Here is a 16,464-nt window from a genome sequence, read left to right on the forward strand (position 1 = left end):
TGGGTACATAGTTCTTATTTGCAACAATAAGAACATCATCGATCCTTCCCATGGGTTTCTTGACAGTAGAATCCGCAAGATGCAAATTAAGAGAACACTCTTCAATCTCATGAAAACCAAGAATATCACATAAAGACTTTGGAATCGCGGAAACACTAGCAACCAAATCACACAAAGCATTGCATTCATAGTTTTTGATCTTGATTTTGATAGTAGGTTCCCACTCATCATGAAGTTTTCTAGGTATAGAGACTTCTAATTCGAGCTTCTCTTCAAGAGATTTCATCATAGCATCTACGATATGTGCGGTAAAGGCGTTGCTTTGGCTATAAGCATGTGGAGAGTTTGCAATGGATTGCATCAAGGAAATACATTCAAACAGGAGCAACTATCATAATTGAATTCCTTGAAATCCAAAGTGGGAGTTTCATTACTACCCAAAATTTTGATTTCTTCTACTCCACTCTCCACACCTGTATCATCAAGATAGGTGGGCTCCGAATCATTGGGGCGTTTTCCAACCAAAGTGGATTCATATCCAGCCCCTTCATCAATAGGTTTGACACACAAAAACAAAGATTCAAGAGGAGTTACACCAATCACTTTAAGATCTTCGAGATTTGCATCACTAGAACGCACCCTTTTAAACCATTCATGCCTAGCGTGAATTTGGGCGGTTCTTTCTTTGCTCTCATTCATGGAGACACGAATAGCTTTTAAAGTTTCATCCAAGTTGACCTTGGGAGGAGCACATCTAAATTTCAAAGCATCAATATCACAAGACATCCTATCAACGCTCTTAGCAAAATCGTCTACTTTGAGTAGTTTTTCCTCTATGGACGCATTGAAAATCTTTTGAGAGTTGATGAACTCTTTGATATTACTCTCTAAATCAGAGGGTAATTTGTTGTGATTTCCATAAGTGTTGTTGTAGGAATTTCCATAATTGTTAGAGTAGTTACTAGGAAAAGGCCAAGGAACATAGTTTCCTCTAAAAGCATTGTTATTGCCGAAATTATTCCTACCAACAAAATTAACGTCCAAACTAGCGTTGCTACTCTCAATCAAGGAAGATAGTGGCATGTCATTAGGATCTAAAGGAGCATTTCTACTAGCAACCAAATTCATCAACTCATCCATCTTAGCACTAAGCGAGTTAATTTCTTCTATAGCGTGTACCTTTTTGCTAGCAGGTGACCTTTCAGTGTGCCACTGAGAGTAGTTGGTCATGATATTGTCTAGGAGTTTTGTAGCGTCTCCTAACGTGATTTACATGAACGTTCCACCTGAGGCGGAGTCCAAGCTATTGCGAGAAGCGAAATTCAAACCAGCGTAAAAGATTTGTATAATCATCCACAAACTCAAGCCATGAGCGGGACAATTTCTAATCATTAACTTCATCCTCTCCCAAGATCGTGCAACGTGTTCATGATCAAGTTGCTTGAAATTCATGATACCGTTACGTAGGGAGAAAATCTTAGCCGGTGGAAAATACTTGAATATGTAAGCATCTTTGCACTTATCTCAAGAATCGATACTATTTTTGGTCAAAGAAGAAAACCAAGTTTTTCCGCGATCTCGCGACGAGAAAGGAAAAAGCTTCAACTTAATCACGTCATTATCCACATCTCTTTTCTTTTGCATATCTCAAAGCTCAATGAAGGTATTGAGATGGGATGTGGCATCTTCACTAGGAAGGCCAGAGAATTGCTCTTTCATAACAAGATTCAGCAAAGCTGCGTTGATTTCATACGATTCCGCACTAGTGGCGGGAGCAGTCGGAGTACTAATAAAATCATTATTATTGGTACTCGAGAAGTCGCAAAGTTTGGTGTTTTCAGCCATGATGACTTCAACAAACCAACAAGAACACAAGCAAGCAAGAAAACTGGCAAAGGAAAACGGCAAAGGGCAAAGGAAAATGGCAAAGCAAAACGGCAAAAAGGCAAACGAAAAAGGCAAAGGAGAAAGGCAAATCAAAACGGCAAATGTGAAGTGGGGGAGAGGAAAACGAGAGGCAACTGGCAAAAAAGGTAAATGCAAGAGATGAGTTTGTGACACCTACTTGGATAGATCTCTCCTTCCCCGGCAACGGCGCCAGAAATACTTCTGCTACTACAACAAATGGCCTTCCAACGGCGCCAGAAACATGTGCTGACGGGAGACTATTCTTGTCTTGATACTCCTTAGCAACGGCACCAGGAATCCTTCTACTACGGCTACGCCTTTAGGGACATCCTAGGAAAATATGCAAAGGATTCCCCCGTGGCCTTGGAGCCTTGCGTTGGTGTTCCCTCAAAGCGGAAAGGGTGATGTAGCACAACGGTGGTAAGTATTTCCCTCGGTTTTGAGAACCAAGGTATCGATCCAGTGAAGGAGTATCACAAGTACCTGCACAAACACAAAAAGCTTTTTCCCAACGCTATGAAGGGGTTGTCAATCCCTTATAGATTGTTTGGCAAGTGAGAACTGAAAGCAACAAAGTAACAAAGGAAAGTAAAAGCAAAGGTGGAAACGATAGGTGTGAATAGACCCGGGGGCCGTAGTGTTCACTAGTGGCTTCTCTCATGAAAGCAAGTAGACGGTGGGTGAAAAAATTACTGCCGAGCAATTGATAGAACCGTGCAAAGTCGTGACTTCATCTATGGCAATTATTATATCTATAGGCATCACGTCCAAAACAAGTAGACCGATACTTTCTGCATCTACTACTATTACTCCACACGTCGACCGCTATCCAGCATGCATCTAGTGTATTAAGTCCAAAAGAACAGAGGAACGCCTTAAGCAAGATGACATGATGTAGATGGACAATCTCATATCTACGACAAAGCCCATCTTGTTACCCTTGATGGTCACTACACGATGTGTGCCTTGCTGCCCCTATTGTCACTGGGAAAGGTCACCACACGGTAAGAACCCAAAACCAAGCACTTCTCCCATTGCAAGAATCATAGATCTAGTTGGCCAAACAAAACACAAGACTTGGAGAGTCTTACAAGGATATAAAATCATGCACATAAGAAATCAGCAAAGACTCAACTATATATCATAGATAATCTGATCACAAATCCACAATTCATCGGATCTCGACAAACACACCGTCAAAGAGGATTACATCGGATAGATCTCCATGAAGATCATGGAGAACTTTGTATTGAAGATCCAAGAGAGAGAAGAAGACATCTAGCTACTAACTACGGACCCGTAGGTGTGAAGTGAACTACTCACGAGTCATTGGACGGGTGATGATGTTGATGTAGAAGCCCTCCAACTCCAAAGTCCCCTCCGACAGGGCATCGGGAAGGGTTTCCAGAAGAGATCTCGTGGAAACGGAAGCTTGCGGCGGCGGAAAAGTGTTTTCGTGGATTCCCTGATTTTTTTTCCTGTATTCTAGGGAATATATAGGCGAAGGAGCTAGGTCAGGGGGGGCGCTAGGGAGGCCATAAGCCTGCTATCCGCCGCCCCCTGGTGGCGGCTACAAGGCTTGTTGGCCCCCTGTAGCTCTCCTGCCTTGGCCCTCAAACCCCGTGATCTTCTTCCGTTCGGGAAAAAATTATTTCGGGGATTTTATTCCGTTTGGACTCCGTTCCAAAATCAGATCTGAAAACAGCAAAAAACACAGAAAAAACAGGAACTGGCACTTGGCACTGAATTAATAAGTTAGTCCCAAAAAAGATATAAAAGGTACATAAAACATCCAAAGATGACAAGATAACAGCATGAAACCATCAAAAATTATAGGTACGTTTGAGACGTATCACTCACATTCCTCTCAGAATGATGACCATTAAGAAGAGGGAATTCCGAGCCTTAAGGCAAGGCAGTGAAATCGTCAAGGAGTATTTGCAGAAGTTTAACCTGCTGTCAGGATATGCACCACATGACGTCAACACTGAGGCCGCAAAAGTGGAACGCTTTATGGAAGGACTACATTAGTCACTCCAGTATCAACTGGTTTTTTGTGAATGACGGACCTTCTGCGACCTGGTTAATAAGGCCCTTATGTTGGAAGATAAGCGTCGTGCAATGGAAGACACCCGTAAGCGCAAGCTGATGGGTAGCGGAGGACCCAGTAATCCTAAGCCACACCCATGGCAGTCAGGTCCAGGAAGACCCAGCTATGAGCAGCAACAGTATAAGGCTCCAAAATTTCACTAAAACTACCAGCCTCAGCAGCAATACCAAGCCAGCATTGAACCCACCGAACAACAGTGGAGGCAATACCAACCTTCCATGACAGGTTACTTGTTTTGGATGTGGACAGACTGGGCACTATTCCAGGAAGTGTCCCAACAAGAAGCCGTGGCCAGTAGAATCCGTGGCAGAATGCCTTGGCCACCAGGGTTATAGAGGCGGCATGATGCCCACACTCACCCTGATGTATGTCTCTGAGGATCTCCTGCCCCTTTTCTGACTCGACGCAGTACTGGAATACACCAGTCACGCTACGCCAAACCAGCTCGCGGTTGATGACGGCGTAGGCTGCTGATCGATGCTGAATCTGCCTTGCCTCCGCCTCATCTTGAGGAAGCTCGCCGCGAAGAAGGAAGGCCAAGATGGATTGAGCCCATGACGGAGCCGACACATGAGCTCGCTCCATCTTAACTTGAGTATCAAGGGCTTCTGCAGCCCCCACGCTTGTTGATGTAGTCGCAGGCTCGAGACTTTCTGTCTCCGATGCCGCTGTGCCAGCCGGCACGCCATCTACCTCCATGACGGCCACCCACTGGGTGTCGAGCCGACAGGTTTCGAGGCCTGGCGTAACCGGAATTGTTTGTTGGAATTATGCCCTAGAGGCAATAATAAATATGGTTATTATTATAATTCCTGTGTCAAGATAATAGTTTATTATCCATGCTATAATTGTATTGAATGAAGACTCATTTACATGTGTGGATACATAGACAAAACACCGTCCCTAGCATGCCTCTAGTTGGCTAGCCAGTTGATCAATGATAGTCAGTGTCTTCTGATTATGAACAAGGTGTTGTTGCTTGATAACTGGATCACGTCATTGGGAGAATCACGTGATGGACTAGACCCAAACTAATAGACGTAGCATGTTGATCGTGTCATTTTGTTGCTACTGTTTTCTGCATGTCAAGTATTTATTCCTATGACCATGAGATCATATAACTCACTGACACCGGAGGAATGCTTTGTGTGTATCAAACGTCGCAACGTAACTGGGTGACTATAAAGATGCTCTACAGGTATCTCCGAAGGTGTTAGTTGAGTTAGTATGGATCAAGACTTGGATTTGTCACTCCGTGTGACGGGGAGGTATCTCGAGGCCCACTCGGTAATACAACATCACACACAAGCCTTGCAAGCAATGTAACTTAGTGTAAGTTGCGGGATCTTGTATTACGGAACGACTAAAGAGACTTGCCGGTAAAACGAGATTGAAATAGGTATGCGGATACTGACGATCGAATCTCGGGCAAGTAACATACCGTAGGACAAAGGGAATGACATACGGGATTATACGAATCCTTGGCACTGAGGTTCAAACGATAAGATCTTCGTAGAATATGTAGGATCCAATATGGGCATCCAGGTCCCACTATTGGATATTGACTGAGGAGTCTCTCGGGTCATGTCTACATAGTTCTCGAACCCGCAGGGTCTGCACACTTAAGGTTCGACGTTGTTTTATGCGTATTTGAGTTATATGGTTGGTTACCGAATGTTGTTCGGAGTCCCGGATGAGATCACGGACGTCACGAGGGTTTCCGGAATGGTCCAGAAACGAAGATTGATATATAGGATGACCTCATTTGATTACCGGAAGGTTTTCGGAGTTACCGGGAATGTACCGGGAATGACGAATGGGTTCCGGGAGTTCACCGGGGGGGCAACCCACCCCGGGGAAGCCCATAGGCCTTTGGGGAGACACACCAGCCCTTAGTGGGCTGGTGGGACAGCCCACAAGTGCTCTATGCGCCAAGAGAAGAAAAATCAAGAGGAAAAGGAAAAAAAAGGAGGAGGTGGGAAGGGAGGGGGACTCCCTCCCACCAAACCTAGTCCAACTCGGTTTGGGGGGAGAGTCCTCCCCCTTGGCTCGGCCGACCCCCTTGGGGCTCCTTGAGCCCCAAGGCAAGGCCCCCTCCCTCCCACCTATATATACGGAGGTTTTAGGTCTGATTTGAGACGACTTTTCCACGGCAGCCCGACCACATACCTCCACGGTTTTTCCTCTAGATCGCGTTTCTGCGGAGCTCGGGCGGAGCCCTGCTGAGACAAGATCATCACCAACCTCCGGAGCGCTGTCACGCTGCCGGAGAACTCTTCTACCTCTCCGTCACTCTTGCTGGATCAACAAGGCCGAGATCATCGTCGAGCTGTACGTGTGCTGAACGCGGAGGTGCCGTCCGTTTGGTACTAGATCGTGGGACTGATCGCGGGATTGTTCGCGGGGCGGATCGAGGGACGTGAGGACGTTCCACTACATCAACCGCGTTCTCTAACGCTTCTGCTATACGGTCTACAAGGGTACGTAGATCACTCATCCCCTCTCGTAGATGGATATCACCATGATAGGTCTTCGTGCGCGTAGGAAAAATTTTGTTTCCCATGCGACGTTCCCCAACAGTGGCATCATGAGCTAGGTTCATGCATAGATGTCTTCTCGAGTAGAACACAAAAGTTTTTGTGGGCGGTGATGTGCGTTTTGCTGCCCTCCTTAGTCTTTTCTTGATTCCGCGGTATTGTTGGATTGAAGCGGCTTGGACCGACATTACTCGTACGCTTACGAGAGACTGGTTTCATCGTTACGAGTAACCCCCTTTGCTCAAAGATGACTGGCAAGTGTCGGTCTCTCCAACTTTAGTTGAATCAGATTTGACCGAGGAGGTCCTTGGATGAGGTTAAATAGCAACTCATATATCTCCGTTGTGGTGTTTGCGTAAGTAAGATGCGATCCTACTAGATACCCTTGGTCACCACGTAAAACATGCAACAACAAAATTAGAGGACGTCTAACTTGTTTTTGCAGGGTATGATTGTGATGTGATATGGCCAACGATGTGATGTGATATATTGGATGTATGAGATGATCATGTTGTAATAGAAATATCGACTTTCACGTCGATGGTACGGCAACCGGCAGGAGCCATAGGGTTGTCTTTATACTAACGTTTGTGCTTGCAGATGCATTTACCATTTTGCTAGGATGTAGCTTTAGTAGTAATAGCATAAGTAGCACGACAACCCCGATGGAAACACGTTGATGGATGATCATGGTGTGGCGCCGGTGACAAGAAGATCGTGCCGGTGCTTTGGTGATGGAGATCAAGAAGCACGTGATGATGGCCATATCATGTCACTTATGAATTGCATGTGATGTTAATCCTTTTATGCACCTTATTTTGCTTAGAACGACGGTAGCATTATGAGGTGATCTCTCACTAAAATTTCAAGACGAAATTGTGTTCTCCCCGACTGTGCACCATTGCTACAGTTCGTCGTTTCGAGACACCACGTGATGATCGGGTGTGATAGACTCAACGTTCACATACAACGGGTGCAAAACAATTGCGCACGCGGAACACTCGGGTTAAGCTTGACGAGCCTAGCATGTGCAGACATGGCCTCGGAACACATGAGACCGAAAGGTCGATCATGAATCATATAGTTGATATGATTAGCATAGGGATGCTTACCACTGAAACTATACTCAACTCACGTGATGATCGGACTTGGGATAGTGTAAGTGGATCATGAACCACTCAAATGACTAGAGAGATGTACTTTTTGAGTGGGAGTTTAGCATATAATTTGATTAAGTTGAACTCTAATTATCTTGAACATAGTCTAAGTCCATTTTGAATATATTTGTGTTGTAGATCATGGCTCACGCGATAGTCATCCTGAATTTTAATACGTTCCTAGAGAAAGCTAAGTTGAAAGATGATGGAAGCAACTTTGTAGACTGGGCTCGTAATCGTAAATTAATCTTACAAGCTGGGAAGAAGGATTATGTCCTTAATGCTGCACTAGGAGATGAACCACCCGCTACGGCTGATCAGGATGTTAAGAACGCTTGGTTAGCACGTAGGGAGGACTACTCAATAGTTCAATGTGCAGTCTTGTATGGCTTAGAACCGGGACTTCAACGTTGCTTTGAGCGTCATGGAGCATTTGAGATGTTCGAGGAGTTGGAGTTTATCTTTCAGAAGAACGACCGGATCGAGAGGTATGGGACCTCCGATAAATTCTATGCTTGCAAGATGGAGGAAAACTCGTCTGTTAGTGAACATGTGCTCAAAATGTCTGGGTACTCAAACCGTCTAGCTGAACTGGGGATTGAACTCCCGCAAGAAGCTATCACTGACAGAATCCTCCAATCACTGCCACCAAGCTACAAAGGCTTTGTGTTGAAATACAACATGCAAGGGATGAACAAGTCTCCCGGCGAGTTGTTTGCGATGTTGAAAGTCGCAGAGTCTGAACTCCGTAAAGAGCATCAAGTGTTGATGGTAAATAAGACCACTAGTTTCAAGAGAAACGACAAAGGCAAGAAGGGCAATTCGAAGAAGAGCGGCAAGCCTGTTGCCAATCCGCCGAAGAAACCCAAAGCTGGACCCAAGCCTGAAACGGAGTGTTTCTATTGCAAGGGTATGGGTCACTGGAAGCGCAATTGCCCCAAGTATCTGGCAGATAAGAAGGCGGGCAAAGAAAAATCAGGTATATTTGATATACATGTTATTGATGTGTACTTAACCGGCTCTCGTAGTAGTGCCTGGGTATTCGATACCGGTTCTGTTGCTCATATTTGCAACTCGAAGCAGGAACTGCGGAATAGACGAAGGCTGGCGAAAGACGAAGTGACGATGCGCGTAGGAAATGGTTCCAAGGTTGATGCAATCGCCGTCGGCACAGTGTCACTTCAGCTACCATCGGGATTAGTGATGAACTTAAATCATTGTTATTTAGTGCCTGCGTTGAGCATGAACATTATATCTGGATCTTGTTTATTGCGAGACGGTTACTCTTTTAAGTCTGAGAATAATGGTTGTTCTATTTCTATGAGTAACATCTTTTATGGTCATGCACCGAATGTGAGAGGATTGTTCATATTGAATCTTGATAGCGATACGCATATACATAACATTGAGACCAAAAGAGTTAGAGTAAACAATGATAGCGCCATATTTTTGTGGCACTGCCGCTTGGGTCATATTGGTGTAAAGCGCATGAAGAAACTCCATGCTGATGGACTTTTGGAGTCACTTGACTTTGATTCACTTGACACGTGCGAACCATGCCTCATGGGCAAGATGACTAAGACTCCGTTCTCCGGAACAATGGAGCGTGCAAGTGACTTATTGGAAATCATACATACCGATGTGTGTGGTCCAATGAGCGTGGAGGCACGCGGCGGATATCGTTATTTTCTCACTTTCACTGACGATTTAAGTAGATATGGTTATGTCTACTTGATGAAGCACAAGTCTGAAACATTTGAAAAGTTCAAGCAATTTCAGAGTGAAGTGGAAAATCATTGTAACAAGAAGATCAAGTTCCTACGGTCTCATCGTGGGGGTGAATATCTGAGTTTCGAGTTTGGTGCTCACTTAAGACAATGTGGAATTGTTTCACAGTTAACACCGCCTGGGACACCACAGCGTAATGGTGTGTCCGAACGTCGTAATCATACTTTGTTAGAGATGGTGCGATCTATGATGTCTCTTACTGATTTGCCGTTATCATTTTGGGGTTATGCATTAGAAACAGCTGCATTCACTTTAAATAGGGCACCATCAAAATCCGTTGAGACGACACCATACGAACTGTGGTATGGCAAAAGGCCAAAGTTGTCGTTTCTTAAAGTTTGGGGATGTGATGGTTATGTCAAAAAGCTTCAGCCTGAAAAGATGGAAACCAAAGCGGAAAAGTGCGTCTTCATAGGTTACCCAAAAGAGACAGTTGGGTACACCTTCTATCTCAAATACGAGGGCAAAGTGTTTGTTGCTAAGAACGGAGCTTTTCTCGAGAAGGAGTTTCTCTCGAGAGAATTGAGTGGGAGGAAGATAGAACTTGACGAGGTTGTCGAACCTCTCATCCCTCTGGATGGTGGCGCAGGGCAAGGGGAAACCTCTGTCGTTGCGACGCCGGTTGAGGAGGAAGTTAATGATGATGATCATGAAACTCCAGTTCAAGTTTCTGTTGAACCACGCAGGTCGACGAGATCACGCGCTGCTCCAGAGTGGTACGGTAATCCCGTCTTATCAATCATGTTGTTGGACAACAATGAACCTGCAAATTATGAAGAAGCAATGGTGGGCCCAGATTCCAACAAATGGCTAGAAGCCATGAAATCCGAGATAGGATCCATGTATGAGAACAAAGTGTGGACTTTGGAGATACTACCTGAGGGCCGCAAGGCTATTCAGAATAAATGGATCTTTAAGAAGAAGACGGACGCTGACGGTAATGTGACCGTTTATAAAGCTCGACTTGTGGCAAAGGGTTTTTCACAAGTTCCACGAGTTGACTACGATGAGACTTTCTCACCCGTAGCGATGCTTAAGTCCGTCAGAATCATGTTAGCAATAGCTGCATTTTTCGATTATGAAATCTGGCAGATGGATGTCAAAACGGCGTTCATTAACGGTTTCCTTAAGGAAGAGTTGTATATGATGCAACCCGAAGGTTTTGTCGATCCTAAAAATGCTGACAAGGTGTGCAAGCTCCAGCGATCCATTTATGTACTGGTGCAAGCATCTCGGAGTTGGAACAAACGCTTTGATGAGGTGATCAAAGCATTTGGGTTTATACAAGTGGTTGGAGAATCTTGTATTTACAAGAAAGTGAGTGGGAGCTCTGTGGCGTTTCTAATATTATATGTGGATGACATATTACTGATTGGAAACAACGTAGAGCTTTTGGAGAGCATAAAAGGTTACTTGAATAAAAGTTTCTCTATGAAGGACCTAGGAGAAGCTGCTTACATTCTAGGCATTAAGATCTATAGGGATAGATCAAAACGCCTGATAGGACTTTCACAAAGCACATACCTTGATAAAGTTTTGAAGAGGTTCAAAATGGAACAGTCCAAGAAAGGGTTCTTGCCAGTTTTACAAGGTACGAGATTGAGTAAGACTCAGTGCCCAGCAACTGATGAAGATAGAGAGCATATGCGCTCCGTCCCCTATGCTTCAGCCATAGGTTCTGTCATGTATGCGATGTTGTGCACTAGACCGGATGTTAGCCTGGCCATAAGTATGGCAGGTAGGTTCCAGAGTAATCCAGGAGTGGATCACTGGACAGCGGTCAAGAATATCCTGAAGTACCTGAAAAGGACTAAGGAGATGTTTCTCGTGTATGGAGGTGACGAAGAGCTCGCCGTAAAAGGTTACGTCGATGCAAGCTTTGACACAGATCCGGATGACTCTAAGTCGCAAACCGGATACGTATTTATTCTTAATGGGGGTGCAGTAAGCTGGTGCAGTTTCAAGCAAAGCGTCGTAGCAGATTCTACATGTGAAGCGGAGTACATGGCTGCCTCGGAGGCGGCTAAGGAGGGTGTCTGGATGAAGCAGTTCATGACGGATCTTGGAGTGGTGCCAAGTGCACTGGATCCAATAACCTTGTTCTGTGACAACACGGGTGCCATTGCCTTAGCAAAGGAACCACGGTTTCACAAGAAGACCAGACACATCAAACGACGCTTCAACCTCATCCGCGACTACGTCGAGGAAGAGGACGTAAATATATGCAAAGTGCACACGGATCTGAATGTAGCAGACCCGCTGACTAAACCTCTTCCACAGCCAAAACATGATCGACACCAGAACTGTATGGGTGTTAGATTTATTACAATGTAATTCACATGGTGATGTGAGGCTGGATTATTGACTCTAGTGCAAGTGGGAGACTGTTGGAATTATGCCCTAGAGGCAATAATAAATATGGTTATTATTATAATTCCTGTGTCAAGATAATAGTTTATTATCCATGCTATAATTGTATTGAATGAAGACTCATTTACATGTGTGGATACATAGACAAAACACCGTCCCTATCATGCCTCTAGTTGGCTAGCCAGTTGGTCAATGATAGTCAGTGTCTTCTGATTATGAACAAGGTGTTGTTGCTTGATAACTGGATCACGTCATTGGGAGAATCACGTGATGGACTAGACCCAAACTAATAGACGTAGCATGTTGATCGTGTCATTTTGTTGCTACTGTTTTCTGCGTGTCAAGTATTTATTCCTATGACCATGAGATCATATAACTCACTGACACCGGAGGAATGCTTTGTGTGTATCAAACGTCGCAACGTAACTGGGTGACTATAAAGATGCTCTACAGGTATCTCCGAAGGTGTTAGTTGAGTTAGTATGGATCAAGACTTGGATTTGTCACTCCGTGTGACGGAGAGGTATCTCGGGGCCCACTCAGTAATACAACATCACACACAAGCCTTGCAAGCAATGTAACTTAGTGTAAGTTGCGGGATCTTGTATTACGGAACGAGTAAAGAGACTTGCCGGTAAAACGAGATTGAAATAGGTATGCGGATACTGACGATCGAATCTCGGGCAAGTAACATACCGTAGGACAAAGGGAATGACATACGGGATTATACGAATCCTTGGCACTGAGGTTCAAACGATAAGATCTTCGTAGAATATGTAGGATCCAATATGGGCATCTAGGTCCCGCTATTGGATATTGACCGAGGAGTCTCTCGGGTCATGTCTACATAGTTCTCGAACCCGCAGGGTCTGCACACTTACGGTTCGACGTTGTTTTATGCGTATTTGAGTTATATGGTTGGTTACCGAATGTTGTTCGGAGTCCCGGATGAGATCACGGACGTCACGAGGGTTTCCGGAATGGTCCAGAAACGAAGATTGATATATAGGATGACCTCATTTGATTACCGGAAGGTTTTCGGAGTTACCGGGAATGTACCGGGAATGACGAATGGGTTCCGGGAGTTCACCGGGGGGGCAACCCACCCCGGGGAAGCCCATAGGCCTTTGGGGAGACACACCAGCCCTTAGTGGGCTGGTGGGACAGCCCACAAGTGCTCTATGCGCCAAGAGAAGAAAAATCAAGAGGAAAAGGAAAAAAAAGGAGGAGGTGGGAAGGGAGGGGGACTCCCTCCCACCAAACCTAGTCCAACTCGGTTTGGGGGGGAGAGTCCTCCCCCTTGGCTCGGCCGACCCCCTTGGGGCTCCTTGAGCCCCAAGGCAAGGCCCCCTCCCTCCCACCTATATATACGGAGGTTTTAGGGCTGATTTGAGACGACTTTTCCACGGCAGCCCGACCACATACCTCCACGGTTTTTCCTCTAGATCGCGTTTCTGCGGAGCTCGGGCGGAGCCCTGCTGAGACAAGATCATCACCAACCTCCGGAGCGCCGTCACGCTGCCGGAGAACTCTTCTACCTCTCCGTCACTCTTGCTGGATCAAGAAGGCCGAGATCATCGTCGAGCTGTACGTGTGCTGAACGCGGAGGTGCCGTCCGTTCGGTACTCGATCGTGGGACTGATCGCGGGATTGTTCGCGGGGCGGATCGAGGGACGTGAGGACGTTCCACTACATCAACCGCGTTCTCTAACGCTTCTGCTGTACGGTCTACAAGGGTACGTAGATCACTCATCCCCTCTCGTAGATGGACATCACCATGATAGGTCTTCGTGCGCATAGGAAAATTTTTGTTTCCCATGCGACGTTCCCCAACATTGTTGTTGTAGCCGGCACAGCAGGTTGAGTAGGCAAAGCCAGTGTAGCCGGCACAGTAGTTGTAGTCGGCGAAACTGGCGTAGCCGGCGTCGTTGGTACTGAAGGATCTGTCGGCACAAAGATTGACGCCGACTCCGGAGATGGCTTGATGGATGGCTTGTGCAATTGCTCAAGGGAGACGCCGGCTGGAATTGCCTGCCTTGTAGAGCCGATCTTGGCTAAGGTATCGGTCACCTCGTTGTCCACCCTGGGGACATGATGGAACTCACAACGCTCGAAAGGGCCGCTGAGTTGTTGGATGAGTAAGCGATAGCTCGCCATGTTGGCGTCCCTGGCGTCCCATTCGCCAGAGACTTGCTGCACCACAAGATCCGAGTCACCAAAGCAAAGGACTCGTCGGATGCCAATCTATGTAGCGAGCCGGAGGCCCTGAGCGATTGCTTCGCACTCGGCGATGTTGTTGGAGGCGGTGAAGTGTATCTGGAGAGCATACGTGAGTTGGTCTCCTTTCGGAAACGTCAAGTCGATGCCGGCTCCCAGTCCAGTTCGCATCTTCGAGCCGTCGAAGTGCATCCGCCAATGAGTTGAGTCTAGAGGCGGTGGCGTGCATTGGGTTTCGGCCCAATCGACGAGGAAGTCGGCCACCACCTGGGACTTGATGGCAGTGCGTGGCTCATAGCGGATGTCGTGGTCGGCCATGCAGATGGACCACTTGGCAATCCGGCCCGTAGAATCACGGTTGCCCATGATTTCTAAATGTGGAGTAGTGCTCACCACGGTGATGGCATGCTGTTGAAAGTATTGCGGCAAGGTAAACACCATAACACATCTTCTGATAGTGGGGGTAGTTTTTCTTGGAGGCGGACAAGACCTCGCGGAGGTAATAGATAGGGTGTAGCACTAACAGTACCTTGCCCTCCTCCTTGCATTCTACTACCAGAACCACACTAACCACGCGAGTGGTCGCTGCAATGTATATGAGAATGGGTTCCCTTTCAACCGGCTCCGCCAAGATTGGCAGGCTTAAGATGACGCGCTTGAGGTCGCGGAAGGCCTCGTCCGCGTGGTCGTTCCACTCGAACTTGGTCGTTTTCTTCATTAGTTGATAGAGTGGAAGCGCCTTCTTGCCCAGCCGGCTGACGAACCGGCTAAGGGACGCTAGGCAGCCGGCGAACTTCTGGACGTCAAGGATTCGAGCCAGCTTCACCATTCGCTCGATGGTTCCGATCTTCTCAGGGTTTGCTTCAATGCCACGAGCGGACATGAAGAAACCCATGAGCTTGCCGCCTGGAACCCCGAAGACGCATTTCTCCGGGTTGAGCTAGATCTTGTACTCGCACAGATTGGTGAATGTCTCCCGCAAGTCTTCAAGGAGACTGAAGTGTTGCTTGGTCTTGACGATGATGTCATCCACATAGACGTGGATGTTCCTGGCGATCTGCGGCAGGAGGCATTGTTGCATGCAGCGCTGAAATGTAGCACCAGCGTTATTTAGAACGAACATCATGGTGGTGTAGCAGTAGGCCCCGAAGGGCGTGATGAAGGAGGTCCTCAGGCGGTCAGCTGGATCCAGCTTGATTTGATGGTAGCCTGAATAAGCTCCAGAAAGGACAGCGGTTCACAGTCGGCTGTGGAGTCAATCACTTGATCTATACGGGGCAGGGCGAAAGTGTCTTTGGGGCACACCTTATTCAGGCTTGTAGTCGATACACATTCGCCATGTGTTTTTCTTCTTCAGCACCAGGACCGGATTAGCTAACTAGTCCGGGCAGAAAACCTCCATGATGAAGCCGGCTGCAAGCAGCCGGGCGATTTCTTCTCCAATGGTGCGCCACTTTCCCTCAGCGAATCGGCGCAAGGGTTGTTTCACCGGCTTGGCATCCGGCCTATCATGAAGCTTGTGCTCGGTGTACATCCTCGGAACCCCTGGCATGTCTTTTGGAGACCATGCGAACATGTCCTGATTCTCACGGAGGAAGTCGATGAGCTCGCCTTCCTATTTGGTGCTGAGGTTAGCACTGATGGTGACACACTGCTTGGGGTTCACAAGGTCGAGTGTCACTTGCTTGGTCTCTTTGGCCGGCTTGAATGAGCCCTCGCCAGCCGACTGGGATGGTGAAGTAGGGATCGCCGGCTTCTCGGTAGACTTAGCCACGAGCCGGTCGATCTGCCTTTTCTCCTCAGCTATCACCATGGCGTCGGCTAGATGGCTGCTATCTTGTGCGCACTCAACCGACTTCTTGTAGTCGTCGGCGATGGTGATGATGCCCTTTGGACCCGACATCTTCATCTTGAGGTAGGCGTAGTGGGGGATAGCCATGAACTTGGCCAGAGACGACGTGCCCAACAACGCATGGTATGGGCTATTGAGATCCACCACCTCGAACCATATTGGCTCTCGGTGGAAGTGCGCCTTGTCGCCGAAAAGGACATCCAGCTGGATTTTGCCGATTGGCGAGTAGGACTGTCCCGGCATGATGCCGTGGAAGACAATGCTGGTTAGCTGGAGGTCCTTCTCCTTTAGCCCAAGCTTGAGCAAAGTGTCACGGTAGAGGATGTTTATGCTGCTGCCGCCATCGACCAACACCCGGGAGAACCGGCAGGTGAGCCTCTTGGAGGCGAAAGTGGGGTCGAGGACGAGCGCGTATGAGCCAGGGTTTGGCATCACCACAGAATGGTCAGCCAGGCTCCACGTAATTGGCTTTTCAGACCAATGCATTAATTGGGGAACCGGGGGGACGGTGGCATTCACCTCACG

Source organism: Hordeum vulgare, chromosome 7H, assembly GCF_904849725.1.
Source record: "Hordeum vulgare subsp. vulgare chromosome 7H, MorexV3_pseudomolecules_assembly, whole genome shotgun sequence".
Classification (NCBI taxonomy): Eukaryota; Viridiplantae; Streptophyta; class Magnoliopsida; order Poales; family Poaceae; genus Hordeum; species Hordeum vulgare.